The 12,839-nt window shown below is 38.6% G+C and overlaps 1 long non-coding RNA gene across 1 annotated transcript in view; it reads left to right on the plus strand.

Annotated features, from left to right (window-relative positions):
• Positions 1 to 12,839, plus strand: part of LOC102556035 (uncharacterized) — a 68,588-nt gene that overhangs the window by 23,114 nt on the left and 32,635 nt on the right. The gene's annotated exons all lie outside the window — the stretch shown is intronic.

The raw sequence follows: 12,839 nt of genomic DNA on the forward strand, positions 1-12,839 counted from the left end.
AAAACAGAGTCTGATTTAATCAAACTTCACAACAGTGCCAAGCACTCCTCTGAGCCTTCACTGACACACTCCTCATCCTTCCATATGTCTCTAACCCTCAGAATGAAAAGACAAACTACCTTTGAAGGAAATATATAGTTTGAGATGAAATTTTGAGTTCAGATTGCTATCTGAGCCCTAAATCCAGTGTTGTGTCAGCAGAGATGATGCTGTCTCTGGATTTCTATATAGAGATAAGGCTTTCTGTTGGCAAACTTCGTGGCCTATTTTTGCTGCTACCCTTGTTAATAGGAATAAATTACTAGCCTAAGTTGTATCATTTTTGAAATAAAGTGGAATAGTAGTATCACTTGGAATTTGATGGTCCAAGTTTGTAATTGAATCCTCAGGAGGCTGATACAGGAGGATCTCCATAAGTTCAAGACCAGTATGAGACACCTAGTGAGTGAGTATGAAATGAGACATAGCTAAGTCAGCTTCATCCTGGGACAGGATAGCAAAGGTTGGAGTGTATTTGGCCATATTAGTTACGTTAAGCATGGCTTTCTTCAACTGTGGTAAAGAAGATATTATTGCCATCAATGCCCTTAATTATATGGTCCACATGTTTCAGTACAAATCTACACATGGCAAGTTCAACCGCACAGTCAAGGCTGACAACAAGAAACTGTTATCAATGAGAGAGCCATCACCATCTTTCAGGAGCAAGACCCTGCCCATATCAAAGGGGTAATGCTGGTGCAGAATATATTCTTGGAATTTACTGATGTCTCACCCAACAGAGAGAAGTCTGGGGCTCAACTTAAGGGTGATACTGAATGGGTCATCATCTCTGCCCCTTCTGATGATTCACCCATGTTTCTGATGGGTGTGAACCACAAGAAGTATGGCAACTCATTTAAGATTATTGACAATGCTTTCTATATCGCCAACTTCAGAGGCCCTTGGTAAAGGTCATCCGTGACAACTCTAGTATTATGAAAGAACTCCTGACCACACTCTGTGAGATTACTGCCACGTTGAATACTGGGAATGTTTCCTTTGAGAAGCTGTTTCTTGATCACCATGGGGCTACCCAGAATATCTTCTCTGCATGGTGCTACCAAGTCTGTAGGCAAGGTCATTCTAGAACTGAACAGGAATCTCACTGCTATAACCTTTTGCATTTCTACCTCCAATGTATTCATCATTGATCTAACATAGCACCTAGAGAAAGCTGCCAATATAATGACATGAAGAAGTTGGTGAAGCAGCTATTGAGGGACAACTAAAGGGCAACCTGGGCTGTACTGTGTGCCAAACTATCTCCTCCAATTTTAAGAATGATGTCCCTTCTTCCATCTTTTATGCTGGGGCTAGCATTGGTCTTAGTGACAATTTTGTAAAGAGTATTTCCTAGTATGACAATGAATTTGGCCACAGCAAAGCAGGGGTGGGAATGAACCTCATAGACTTCATGGCCTCTAAGATTTAAGAAGTCCTTGACCATCCACCCCATCAAGAATATGAGACCAAGAAAGACAGTGTTACTCAGCTGCTGTGGTGTCCCTGTCCCAACTGAAACCACAATCTCTCCTCATAGTTTCAAACCAGATGCCCAGAAGAAGAGGAAGGGCTTAGGGTGTCCCACTCTCTTGTACATCAATAAAATTCACTGCACTCATACAAAGAACTGTTACAAATGTCTAAATTGGTTCTGTCCCAGAGAAATATAAAGGAACTACATGTATTGCTGTAATTTTTCTTATGACAAAAAGTATATTGCCTAAGGATATCCACAGATGACTTCATTATATAAAAGTGCTTTTCATTTGAGAACTTGAAATCAATACCAGAACCCAATTGCAGAAAGAGAACTGACCCTCAAATATTAGCCTCTGATCTGTATGTATATTCCATAGTACATGCATCTTCACTCAGAGACATATCACTCACACACACACACACACACACACACACACACACACACACACACTCAAAATTAGTAATAATAACACATTTCAAATATAATTTACTTGGCCTAATAAGTCTTAAATAATAAAAGTATATAATTTTAAAATATCAGAAGGCCAACAAAATAGCTGTGTATAAAATGTGCCCCTGAATAAAGGACAACTCTTGAAAGGTTTTTCTTTGACCCACAAATACAGTAGTACATGTGTCTATAAACATAAAAACATACAAACAAATTAATGTGTGTATATAGAAATAAAAAAGGCGAATGGAGAGATGGCTCAATGTTTAAGTGCACTTATTGCTCTTCCAGAAGTCCTGAGTTCAATTCCTAGCAATGATATGCAGGTTCACAACCATGTGGGATTCAATTCCCTCTTCTGGTATGTCTGGATGTAGTTACAACGTACTCACATACATAAAATAAATAAAGTCTTTTAAAAAATCAAGAAAAGAGAGGAGGAAGTACAATGGATAAACAGTCAAAAGTGATGGCTAGAGACCCAGTGAAAAGAACAAGCTAGTAACCCAGCCTACGTCCCACCCATATTCCAGCACTGATGAGTGTAAGATTTTCCACTAAAGTCCAGACAGCAGAAATCCCCAGAAGGCCAGTGTGCCTCTGAATAAACAGAGATTGCTTGGAAAAGCTGGAAGGAGGAGTACTCCCATTCCTGGTCCTGAGCCGAATGGCTTCCTTTTCCAGCCTTCTGAATCTTTCCTTCAGGGAATATTCTTTTATCAGCATTTGGGGTATTACTTGAGTCTCTTAACCTCTCTTTCATTTGGTGCCACTTGGATGATGGCCTACTTTTCTCTGTGTTAGTATAAATCACCTTTCCAGATAAAGGGCTGATAAGAAATTATAAACACCAAGGTGTAATTAGGACCAGATCAAAGTCCACTCCTTTTCAAGGAAATTGAATTGACTAATCAAGATGCAAACAATACCAGGCTGCAATTACTAGTAATTAAAAAGTAATGATGGGTCTTTTTATGTAGTCCCTGGCCTTGTTGATCTGATGGCTCCCAGCATAATTGGAGTTAGGTTTTTAAGAAACTGGCTTTTATTATTAAATGGTATTGGGAGGAGAACCAGTTCAAGCAGTTGGTTTAAATTGGGAACTTGAGGCTTCCTGCCTCTTTTCCTTGTCCAGAAGATGAAAAGGCTTATGGTATTATAGGCAATTCTGTCCAAGCCAAAAGGCCAGAAATGCCCAAACCAGGTGGGAATTAAGGCTTTACCTCAAGCTTTAATTTGTTCTTCTTTTCCATAGTACCTGTGTGAACACAGCTGCTTGACAGTATTCCTGAGGGAGAGGCATGTCCCTGGGATTTCTGGACTGAACAGCTCAACATTCCCAGCCATTCTTTAGCACACTGAAGGTTTCTCAGCCCAAGACAGCAGCCTCAGGACCTGTTCCTGCTATACAGGAGCTCCCATACCTCTCTTTCATCTTTTCTCTATGTTATCACCTAGGAACTGAGAATGAACTTTCTTTATTTCCCCCAGAATCTCATCCTCTTGATGATCCTGAAAACCATTCTTATATTTAGTGGGACAAAGGTCTATGAAGCTATTGGCCTTTGGTGGCTCTGATAATCATTTTGTGGAGGACCCTAGAACTGGAGCTGTTTCTTACCTAATACAACTTTATTTCTCAGTGCCCCTGCATTCCCTTCCCCACATCAATGGATTTTTCTAATCTTTTCCTCTGTGGATTTGCCTTAACTTAATTTTGCCTTTCTGTCTCTGAAAGTCCATATGCTGCATCAATGTATAGTGGGTTTTCTTAGAGGAGTTTTGCATTCTGTAACAGGACTTGATGTTGCCCTTTGTTTCTTAGTGGGTTTCATTGTTCTAGTTGTGTTTTGGGGGGGAGATAATATTTTCATTTAGGTATTATGGTTTTACATCACCAAAAAGGTCTTTAGTGGTGGCAGCATTGAGTCTATGCAATGCCCAGAAGAGTGCTCCCTACCAGTGGTATAAGAGAAGCCAAGGGTCACTAGAAGGAGTAGATATTGAACTTCCAGAGAAGAAGAGATGGGATTTTCTGGGTTACACTGCCCATGGTGGTGATGTTGGAGGCACTTGAAAGTGGGAGATCCAGAGCATATAATAGGAAGGAGTGAGCAGGAAGCAGAAAACTGACTTGGAGAAGTTGATATATAAAAACAAAGTCAGAGATAGAGAATAGTTGGCCGTTTTTGGCGGGCTGCTATAACTCAGCCCTTGCCAGGTCCCATATGGTTCAATTCCATTCCACTATGTCTCTTATGTTTTTCACTTTTGAAAACCTGGCTATGTCCTGCAAGGTAAACAGTACACATAAGAGTAGGAGTGCAAGCTCAGCAGCTCTGAACACCAGAGAAAATGTAAATCTCAAGAGTTCCATCCAACACTTAGCCCCGAACTCTGAACACAGTTGACTGTAAACACCTTGGCGATCTTCTGGAATTACCCTTATCATTGACTCATCTACCATGTGGAAAATTTTTTACCCTTACTTTGTAGTTAATTCTTCACAATCTGTTCTCAATGTTGAGGGCAAACTAGGCTCTGGCTGTAACAGAGCAAGCTCCCATCCTCAATTAAAAAAAATTAAGAGATCTGAATTTATCTTGAAAAGCAGAAACAGATTTTATTAAATGAGGCATTTTGGGAAGAGATACAATGAACCCCTTTCCAAGTCAATCTTTAGGGGCCCTGTAATGGATCTGACATGAAAGTAAATGGTCATAGTTGTGCATAAAGCAAAGCAGTCTCAGTTAAAGCTGGATTCCCCACCCACCCCTCCCTTCCATCATTTATTTGTCAAGTCTCTTCTGCAAGGAGGTCTGATAAGTTACAAAAGTCTTTCAGGAGACAAGTATTTCCTTTGGTTGGGTAAGACTTCAGCCTTCTCAGTATAACATTCCATTTTCTTACTGTTACCATTTCAAAAATATAATTGCCAAAGTGAGTGGATATATATATATATATATATATATATATATATATATATATATATATATATATCACATAAATATCTTTGCTTCTTATTTGATCTCACTTGTGTTTGAGTGCCAAAGGGACAAGGGGACAAGGGCAGCTGAGTATCCTGTCATGTTCAAGGCATATATATATTATATATATATATGGAAGAAATACATTTGTTAAGAATAATGAGGACTCTCCAAGAAATAATAATCCAAGAGCACCTGGAAAACGGTTTCTGGCTTAGGTGAGTGGCCCCTGTTGAGATACTTATACTGTGAGATAAAGGTGTTCATTTAATGGGTGGGAAAGGCATCTTGGAAATCTCTGGAATGAAGTTAATGGCAAATAAGGGAGTAGCAAACAATTCTTCCCACCAAGGTGTCCATCCTCACCAAATTCTGGAATGTCTTTAGTGCCCAATATATTTCCAGCAGTCATGCAAAGGTCTTTGAAATGTGAGGATGTCCATATCTTTCAAAAGTGTGCCTCTTCTACCTTTCTCATTTCCACAAATAGTATCAGTTTTTATCTAGATACCCAAAACAAATCTTGGAGGTCTCCTGAGTGTCCCTTGCTTTTATCACTTCCAATTCAATTAGTAAAATGGATAGACAGGACGAGAAAGATTGGTCAGCTCATAAAGGTACCTGCCAAGACTGATACATTTATTCCCTAAATCAGTATAATGGAAGTTGGAAATTGCACTCATACTTCATACGTGCTCTTTTATATACGTGTACCTACACACAAAAGCACTTACAACACCACACACACATGTGCATGCATACAAACATGCAAGCAATAAATAAATGTAAATATCATCAGTGTAAAAAAATTTTTGTAACCATATCCAGAATCATTATGGTTCACAACAACATCACGAGGAACCTAAAGCACAACTGATTAGCAAGTGTCTGTCCTCTACTTAGACTTCTGATCTTTAGAAACGAACTGTGAATGACCTTGAGAATAATTAAAGTGTATGTCCATGAATTACACTTAGGAAAAACAAGTGAATATCACCTCTCTGAATTAGTTTATTGTTTTAAACTCTACACCCTTCTCCCACACCCTTACTTCCAATCAGCTAACTACAAGCTACCAATCTGGAAGTCGTATAGTTTCTGTCTCTGGATATAGTCACATTCAAATCCTTCGCAGTGGCATGCACCACCCCTTACTCCATATTACTTGACCAGGCTTATATTTTAGGTCTTTACTTAAATGTGACTTCTTTAATGAAGACTTCCTTAGGATTTCTTTGACAATTCATCTTTGTCCCCAGTTATTCTCTATGTACTTGTCTATTCTATATCTCTAAGCTCACATGAAAGGCTTAGTAGGTGAGTTCAATGGTGTCACTTGAAGGCTGATGGATGAAGGCAGTAGTTTCCTAAGTTGTTTGTTCTCTTGGCTAATCTTCTACCCATTTTCCCTTCTTAAGGATCATCTTTCACTTAATTCATTTCTACTCCACATGGTGCTGTTAAGAGTATGGTTATAGTGTTGGCTACACATGTAGATTTGGGCAACAGTCACTCAGCAATAAATAATGAATCTTGAGAGGCTTAATGACAAAGATTTCCTGCCCTTTGGGAACTGTCAACGTAATTTGAGGGTTACTTTTTAATTTTATTTTTCTTGGATATTTTATTGTATTTACATTTCAAATGTCTGTCCCCACTACCATAACCCCTCCCCAATTCTCTGAGGATGCTCCCACTCCCACGAACCAACTTCCAACTCAATGTTCTGGCATTCTCCTATACTGGGGAAAAGAGACTGCACAAGACCAAGGGCTTTTCCTTCTACGGATGCTGAACAATGACATCCTCTACAACACATGGGGTAGGCATGGGTCCCTCCATGTGTACTCATTGGTTGGTGGTTTAGGCCTTCAGAGCTCTGGTAGGGTCTGGTTTGATGACATAGTTGTTGTTCTTTTGGCGTTTCAAACCTCTTCAGCTCCTTCATTGAGGTCCCCTTGTTCAGTCCAATGATTGGCTGCAAGCATCTTCATCTGTATCAGTAGGGCTCTGGCAGAGCCCCTCAGCAGACATTCATATCAGGCTCCTGTCAGAAAGCACTTCTTGGCATTAGCAACTGGGTTTGGTGGCTGCATATGGAATGGATCCCCAGGTGAAGCAGTCTCTGGATGTCCTTTCCTTCAGTCTTTTCTCCACTCTTTGTCCCTGTGTTTCCTCCCATGAGTACATTGTTCTGCCTTCTAAGAAGGACCGAAGCATCTACATTTGGGTCTTTCTTCTCATTGGCTTTATAGGATCTATAAATTTTTTCTTAGATATTCCAAGCTTTTGGGCTAATAGACACTTAGCAATTAGTGCATACCTGTGTTCTTTTGTGATTGGGTTACCTCACTCAGGATGATATTTTCTGGTTCCATCCATTTGCCAAAGAATTGCATGTAGTCATTGTTTTAATAGCTGAGTCTTACTGCATTGTGAAAATGTGCCACATTTTCTGTATCCATTCCTCTGTTGAAGGACATCTGGGTTCTTTCCAGTTTCAGGCTACTACAAATGAGGTTGCTATGAACATAGTGGAGAATGTGTCCTTGTTACATGTTGGAGCATCTTTTGGGTGTACCCCCAGGAGTGTTAAAGCTGGGTTTTATATTCAATTTTTTGAGAAACTGCCAGACTGATTTCTAGGGTGGTTGTCCCAGCTTGCAACCCCACTAAAAATGGAGGAGTGTCCTTATTACTCCACATTCTTTCCAGGATCTACTGTAATCTGAGTTTTTGATCTTACCCATTCTGACTGATGTGAGGTGGAATCTCAGAGTTCTTTTGATATCCATTTCCCTGATGACTAAGGATGTTGAGTATTTCTTTAGGTGCTTTTCAGCCATTTGGTATTACTCAGTTGAGTTTTTGTTTAGCTCTGTGCCCCATTTTTTTTTTTTTTTTTTGGAGCTGGGGACTGAACCCAGGGCCTTGCGCTTCCTAGGCAAGCGCTCTGCCACTGAGCTAAATCCCCAACCCCTCTCTGCCCCATTTTTAATAGGATTATTTGATTCTCTGCATTGTAACTTCTTGAAATCTTTGTATATATTAGATGATATCCCTCTTTTGGATGTAGGATTGGTAAAGATCTTTTCTGAATCTGTTGGTTGCCATTTTCTCCAATTGACAGTGTCCTTTGCTTTGCAGAAGTCTTGCAATTTTATGAGGTCCCATTTGTCAATTCTTAATCTTAGAGCATAAGCCATTGGTGTTCTGTTAAGGAATTTTTTCCCCTGTGCCTATGTGTTCAAGGATCTTCTCCACCTACTCTTCTATTCGCTTTAGCATATCTTGTTTTATGTGGAGGTCTTTGATAAACTTTGACTTGAGCTTTGTACAAGGAGAAAAGAAAGGGTCAATTTTCATTCTTATACATGCTGACCTCCAGTTGAACTAGCACCATTTGTTAAGAATGCTGTCATTCTCAAGTGGATACTTTTAGATCCTTTATCAAGGATCAAGTGACCATAGGTATGTGAGTTCATTGTTGGGTGTTCAATTCTATTCCATTGATATTCCTGCTTGTCTCTGTTCCAATTCCTTGCAGAGTATATTACTACTTCTCTCTAATAAACCCTGAGGTCAGGTATGGTGATTCACCAAGAAGTTCTTTTATTGCTGAGAATAGTTTTCACTATCCTGATTTTTTGTCATTCCAAATGAATTTCTAAATTGTTCTTTCTAATTCTATGAAGAATCCATTTGGATTTTTAATGAGGATAGCATTGAATATGTAGATTAGATTGCTTTCAGCAAGATAGCCATTTTTACTATATCAGTCCTGCCAATCCATGAGCGAGGGAGATCTTTCAATCCACTGAAGTCTTCTTTAATTTCTTTCTTCAGAGACTTGAAGGTCTTGCCAGACCTTTCAGTTGCTTGGTGAGAGCCAAACCAAAGTATTTTATATTATTTGAGGCTATTCTGATGGGAGTCATTTCCAGAATTTCTTTCTCAGCCTGACTATCCTTAGAGTAGAAGAAGGCTACTGATTTGTTTGAATTAATTTTATAACCAGCCACTTTGCTGAAGATGTTTATCAGCTGTACATGTTCTCTAGTACAATTTTTTGAGTCACTTAAGTATACTATCATATCATCTGCAAATAGTGATATTTTGACTTCTACCTTTCCAATTTATAACACTTTGATCACTTTTTGTTGTTTAATTCCTCTGGCTAGGACTTCAAGTACTATATTGAAAAAGAAGAGAGAGTGGGCAGAATTGCCTAGTCCCCAATTTTAGTGGGATTGCTTCAAGTTTCTCTCCATTTACTTTGATGTTGGCTGTTGGTTTGCTATGTATTGATTTTACTATTTTTAGGTATGGACCTTGAATTCCTGATCTTTCTAAGACTTTTTACCAGGAAGGGGTGTTGAATTTTGCCAAATGCTTTTTCAGCATGTAATTTGATGATCATGTGGTTTTATTTTTTTCTTTGAGTTTGTTTACATAGTAGATTACTTTGGTGAATTTCTGTATATTGAATCATCCATGCATCCCTGGGATGAAGCCTACTTGATCACGCTGCGTGATCTTTTTGATGTGTTCTTGGATTTGTTTTGCAAGAAATTCATTGAGAATTTTTCTATTGATATTCTTGAGGGACATTGGCCTGAAGTACTCTTTCTTTGTGGGCTCTTTGTGTAGTTTAGTTATAAGCGTAATTGTGGCTTCAAGGAATGATTTGGTAGTGTTCCTTCTGTTTCCATTTTGTGGAATACTTTGAAGAGTATCGGTCTTATATGAAGGTCTGATAGAATTCAACGGTAAACTCATCTGCTACTGCTTTTTTTTTTTTTTTTGCAGGAGGTGAGAGGGTTTAATGACTGCTTCTATTTCTTTAGGGGATAAGGGACTGTTTATATGGTTTATCTGATCCTGATTTAATTTTGGTACTTTGTATCTGTCTAGAAAATTGTCCATTTTCTCCTGATTTTTCTGTTTTGTTGAGTATAGGCTTCATACTAAGATCTGATAATATTTTTAATTTCCTCAGTGTCTGTTGCTATGTCTCCCTTTTCATTTCTGATTTTGTTAATTTGGGTACTGTCTTTGTGCCCTCTAATTAGTCTGGATAAGCTTTTATCTATTTGTTGATTTTCTCAAAGGACTAGATACTGGTTTTGTTTATTCTTTGTATAGCTCTTTTTGTTTGTTCTTGGTTGATTACAGCACTGAGCTTGATTATTTCCTGTCATCTATGCTGTTTCATGAATTTGCTTATTTTTGTTCTAGAGCTTTCAGGTGTGAGGTCAGGCTGCTAGTGTATGTTTTCTCCAATTTCTTTTTGGAGGCACTCAAAGCTGTGAGATTCCCTCTTAGCACTGTTATCATTGTATTCCATAACTTTGGGTATGTTGTATCTTCATTTTCATTAAATTCTGAAAAGTCTTTAATTTCTTTCTTTATTTTTCCCTTAACCAAGTTGTCATTGAGTAGAACATTGTTCAGCTTCCAGGTATTTAAAGTATTTCTCTTGTATTTTTTTGTTTGTTTGTTTGTTATTGAATAACAGCCTTAGTTCATGGTGATCTGATTGGATGACTGGGATTACTTCAATTTTCTTGTATCTGATGAAGCCTGTTTTGTTACCAATTATATAGTCAATTATGAAGAAGGTACCATGCAGTGCTGAGAAGAAGGTATATTTTTTGTTTCAGGATGAAAGGTTCTAGACATATCTTTTAAATCCATTTGGTTCATAACTTCTGTTAGTTTCACTGTGTCTCTCTTTAGTGTCTGTTTCCATCATCTGTCTATTGATGAGAGTAGGGCATTGAATTATTTCACTATTGTTGTGTGAGGTGCAATGTAAAGCTTTGTGAGCTTTTATGAGTATGGGTGTCCTTGTATTTGGAGCAAAGATGTTCAGAATTGAGACTTTATTTTGGTAGATTTTCCCTTTGAAAAATGAAGTATGAAGTATGCTTCCTTATCTTTTTTGATAACTTTTGTTTGAAAGTTCATTTTATTTGCTATTATAAAGGCTACTCCAGCTTGGTTCTTGGGATCATTTACTTGGAAAAAAATTCCCAGCCTTTTACTCTTAAGTACAGTCTGTCTTTTCAGTGTTTTGTGTTTCCCGTATGCAGCAAAATGCTGGGTCCTGTTTATGTATCCATTCTGTCAGTCTATGTCTTTACTGAGGAATTGAGTTCATAGATGTTAAGAGATATTAAGGAATAGTGATTGTTGTTTCCTGTTATTTTTATTGTTAGAGGTGGAACTACATTTGTTTGGCTCTCTTCTTTTGGGTTTGTTGCAATAAGATTACTTTCTTGCTTTTTCTAGGGTGTGGCTTCCCTCCTTGTGTTAAAGTTTTCTATCTATTTTCCTTCGTATGGCATCTATGGTAATTGAAAGTTTTGCTGGATACAGTAGCCTAGCCTGGCATTTCTGTTCTCTCAGAATCCATATAACTTCTGTCTAGGATCTTCTGTCTTTTATAGTCTTTGTTGAGAAGTATGGTGTAATCCTGATAGGTTTGCCTTTATGTGTTATGGGATCTTTTTCCCTTACTGCGTTTAATATTCTTTGTTTTGTATATTTGTTGTTTTGAAGATTATGCAATGGGAGGAATTTCTTTTCTGGTCCAATTTATTTGGAGTTCTGTAGGCTTCTTGTATGTTTATGGACATCTCTTTCTTTAAGTTAGGGAAGTTTTCTTCTATAATTTTGTTGAAGGTACTTATTGGCCCTTGAAGTTGGGAATCTTTGTTGGGTATCTTCTATACCTATTATCCTTAGATTTGGTCTTATCATTTTGTCCTGGATTTACTGGATATTTTGGGTTAGGAGCTTTTTGCTTTTTGCATTTTCTTTGACAATTGTGTCAATGTATTGTATGTTATTGTCTGCCTCTTGAGATTCTCCCTTCAATCTCTTGTATACTGTCGGTGATGCTTGTATTTATGACTCCTCTTTCATAGGTTTCTATCTCCAGGGTTATCTCCCTTTGTGATTTCTTTATTGTTTATATTTCCATTATTATGTCCTGGATGGTTTTGTTCAATTCCTTCATCTGTTTGGTTTTGTTTTCCTGTTACTCTTTAAGGGATTTTTTTGTTTTCTCTTTAAGAGCCTTTACTTGTTTACCTGTGTTCTCCTGCATTTCTTCAAAGGAGTTATTTATATCCTTCTTAAAGTCCTCTATCATCATCATGAGATCAGGTTTTAAATCCAAATCTTTTTTTCTATTGTATTGGTATATCCAGCAATTGTTGTGGTGGCAGAACTAGGTTCTGATGATACCAAGTAGTCTTGGTTTTTGTTTCTTAGGTTCTTGGGCTTGCCTCTTGCCTTCTGGTTATATCTGATGTTAGTTGGTCTTGCTGTCTCTGACTGGAGCTTGTCCTTCTGGTAGGCCTATGAGTCTGTGAACCTGTATGCCTGTGAGCCTGTGAGCCTGTGATCTTAGGATGAGAGCTCTCCTGGGAGTCCAGATCTCTCCGGGCAGGTTTTGGGTCTGGAGTGCTGTGGAACAGCCTTAGCTCTGCGTGCAGAGGGAAACCAAAAGGGTCCTGTTGCAGGATCCCCTTTTCTTTCACGTCACTCATGCTTTTGGCTGGTCTCTCCTTGGACAATCAGTGGAAGGAAAATTGGGTCCCACCTATGTGCTAAAGAGTGAGAGCACTCCAGGCAGATCAGATCTCTGTGGGCAGGCTTTGGGTCTGAGAGCTGGGACAGTCCCAGCTCTGAGTGCTGATAGAGATCGGAAGGGTCCTGTGGCAAGTCACCCTGTAGATCCTGCACCCTTTTGTGTTCCTGTATCATTTCTCCTTGGACAGTAGTGAAGAGAAAGTGAGATCCCACCTGTGGGCTGTGGGCTTAGAACGAAAACATTCTTGGCAGATCAATTCTCTGTAGGCAGTTTG

Source organism: Rattus norvegicus, chromosome 4 (assembly GCF_021556685.1).
Source record: "Rattus norvegicus strain SHRSP/BbbUtx chromosome 4, alternate assembly SHRSP_T2T, whole genome shotgun sequence".
Lineage (NCBI taxonomy): Eukaryota > Metazoa > Chordata > Mammalia > Rodentia > Muridae > Rattus > Rattus norvegicus.